Genomic DNA, 3660 nt, shown 5'->3' on the forward strand with positions numbered 1-3660 from the left:
CATATTGCCTTGTCTCAGAGGTTTCCATTGGTTCCACGTAATTCATAGAAAATAACAATTTCTCCTTGCAGGATTTACAAAAGTGTATGTAACAATTATAATTTTGTTTCAATTAATTATTTGACTCTAATTTATATTCTAGAGGCCAGGAGAATGGGGACTTTTGTGCTTTTTATGTCTATTCCAATTTGGAATAAAACCATAATCCAACTTCAAAGAGAAGCAACTCAAGAAATCCGGCTTTCAAGAAATCCGGCTTTGTGCAGCATTACAATGTTCTGGATACAGCAAACAGTGGTTATTTCTGTATGCAAATTCTCTTGGAGCCAGTAAAATGAACGGGAAAAAAACCCCGGGCTTCATATCAGAAAAATCCAGTCATTGCCAAGGCAACTGTGTATAGCATTGTGACATCACAACAGAGTCTAGCATGAGGGGAATGCTGTTGCCGTGGTTTCTGGAGGTCCATCAATTTGAACAAACTGACAAATACATTTGAACTTGTATGCATACACACACACAAACAGAAGACATGATTCATGACACCTGCTGAAGGACACACATGCATCCAACCCTGATTGACAGATGAGTTTGAATTAGTCAAGTTTGAGTTTAAACACTTATTTTACATGTTATATTTTAGTGAACTGCACACAAGCACGTTCATTCACTGACACACACACCAACACACACACAGAGAGAGAAAGAAGCATGTGGCGTGATGAGCTTCTGACAGCAGCAGGTAGCTGAGGCTGCCAGGAACAGTCATGACCAGCCGAGCCCTACAGCTCAGCCTGCAGTGTAAGAGGATTAGTCTGTGTGTGTGTGTGTGTGTGTGTGTGTGTGTGTGTGTGTGTGTGTGTGTGTGTGTGTGTGTGTGTGTGTGTGTGTGTGTGTGTGTGTGTGTGTGTGTGTGTGTGTGTGTGTGTGTGTGTGTGTGTGTCTGTCTGTCTGTCTGACTGGTTAAAGGGGATATAAAATATTGTTAGTTCAGTGTAAAACAGTAGAAGTCAAAGGAGGGACCGTACTATGATACAAAAACAAACGTGTGACTGAGTGTGTGTGGCTGGCAGATCATGTTGAATGGCAAAATGCCCTTTCGTCTGCGAGTAACCAGATGAACAGACAACAGGGGTGAATTAGCATTCGCATTAGTATTCCATCTTCAAAATCACATTTCAATTGAGGGTTCACAGGTGCGACGAAAGGCAAAACAGAGCTTAATATGAAATCTTCTGTGACAAGGTGATGTTTCTGTTCAACTGCTGTGCTTTGATTGTCTATGAGCATGTGTGGACGATTGCATTTGTTTTGCCAATGAATGATTTGAGAGTTATGCCAAATTACTAAACATTCTTGTAAAACTAGTTACAAAAAATGTCTGCAATTTTTTTGGCTGATTAAAACACAAGCCTATACTAGTAATATTATCATCCCAAATATCCTTATACAGACCTAATGTAGCCCCGCCCCTTTTCAGTGCATGCGCTTGTTGTGGTCTGTCTTCCAGCTTGTATTTCCACAGCATCAAGGAATACATAGAAATATACAGATCTAATACAAAAATGGAAGTTCAAACACAAAATTCTAAAGATGGCTGTGTGCTTGTTTCATAAGGTATACGCTTGTTTTATTACAAATTACACTATATTCCAATATGCAAGACAAGCTAAGACAAGCCCGGACTTGTAGCAAGTGGGCGGTGCTTGTATTATGTTCCGGAGTTTTGCATGTTTGTTCCCGTAAGTGATTGATTACAAAGTAAGTCATTTAATTTATATTGTATCTTTGGATGGAAACAGCTCATTATATACTAATCTTGTTTATGCTATTGAATTCTTTCGTTACTAATTGCTATTTATAACATATTTATTCAACCAGTTTTTCTACTTGTCATGCCCCACAAATGTCACTTGTAATTCATTTTGTTTGTGCTGTTTGTAATACTGTTTATTAACCTACTTAATTGTTCCTTATTGCTGTTAAATTGTAGACCTCAAATATCAACATGCATACAGAATAGCCTCAATAAATCCTTGAACTGGACACCAATGGGGCAATTTCCAATCAGAGGTGAGCATCCCTATGTCCTATACTCACTCTAAAGGGCAGAGCACTAGAAGTGGGCACTTGTGTATGTAATGAAGCTGTTTGGAACGCATTTGGCACTAGGCCGAGGTGCGTTTAGTTCAAATGTAAGTGGACTGCGAAGTGGACTTCACAGGGTTTTCCGCCATCTTAAGTGAGATTCCAATCTGAAGGGAGTGCAGTTCGAAGGACACTGCAAACATCGTAGTGAATAAGGGAACACTGATACATCTCTTCACAGGAAGTGGAGAGCGAAAATCACCCAACTTTCATTGCGCACCACGTCACAAGTCTTAACCATAAAACAGAACCGTTGGAAAAGTTTTTAAACAGCTCTGCGATGGAGGAGTTTATAGTATTATAGTAAATATTGTTATCATTATACAAACTACAGGTGCTTCTCAAAAAAATAGCATATTGTGATAAAGTTCATTATTTTCCATAATGTAATGATAAAAATTAAACTTTCATATATTTTAGATTCATTGCACACCAACTGAAATATTTCAGGTCTTTTATTGTTTTAATACTGATGATTTTGGCATATAGCTCATGAAAACCCAAAATTCCTATCTCAAAAAAATTGCATATCATAAAAAGGGTCTCTAAACGAGCTATTAACCTAATCATCTGAATCAACTAATTAACTCTAAACACCTGCAAAAGATTCCTGAGGCTTTTAAAAACTCCCAGCCTGTTTCATTACTCAAAACCGCAATCATGGGTAAGACTGCCGACCTGACTGCTGTCCAGAAGGCCATCATTGACACCCTCAAGCAAGAGGGTAAGACACAGAAAGAAATTTCTGAACAAATAGTCTGTTCCCAGAGTGCTGTATCAAGGCACGTCAGTGGGAAGTCTGTGGGAAGGAAAAAGTGTGGCAAAAAACGCTGCACAACGAGAAGAGGTGACCGGACCCTGAGGAAGATTGTGGAGAAGGGCCGATTCCAGACCTTGGGGGACCTGCGGAAGCAGTGGACTGAGTCTGGAGTAGAAACATCCAGAGCCACCGTGCACAGGCGAGTGCAGGAAATGGGCTACAGGTGCCGCATTCCCCAGGTTAAGCCACTTTTGAACCAGAAACAGCGGCAGAAGCGCCTGACTTGGGCTACAGAGAAGCAGCACTGGACTGTTGCTCAGTGGTCCAACGTACTTTTTTCGGATGAAAGCAAATTTTGCATGTCATTCGGAAATCAAGGTGCCAGAGTCTGGAGGAAGACTGGGGAGAAGGAAATGCCAAAATGCCTGAAGTCCAGTGTCAAGTACCCACAGTCAGTGATGGTCTGGGGTGCCATGTCAGCTGCTGGTGTTGGTCCACTGTTTTTATCAAGGGCAGGGTCAATGCAGCAAGCTATCAGGAGATTTTGGAGCACTTCATGCTTCCATCTGCTGAAAAGCTTTATGGAGATGAAGATTTCATTTTTCAGCACGACCTGGCACCTGCTCACAGTGCCAAAACCACTGGTAAATGGTTTACTGACCATGGTATTACTGTGCTCAATTGGCCTGCCAACTCTCCTGACCTGAACCCCATAGAGAATCTGTGGGATATTGTGAAGAGAAAGTTGAGAG

Source organism: Siphateles boraxobius, unplaced genomic scaffold, assembly GCF_051911475.1.
Source record: "Siphateles boraxobius isolate OS27281-9 unplaced genomic scaffold, OSU_SipBor_1 66, whole genome shotgun sequence".
NCBI classification, from domain to species: Eukaryota; Metazoa; Chordata; class Actinopteri; order Cypriniformes; family Leuciscidae; genus Siphateles; species Siphateles boraxobius.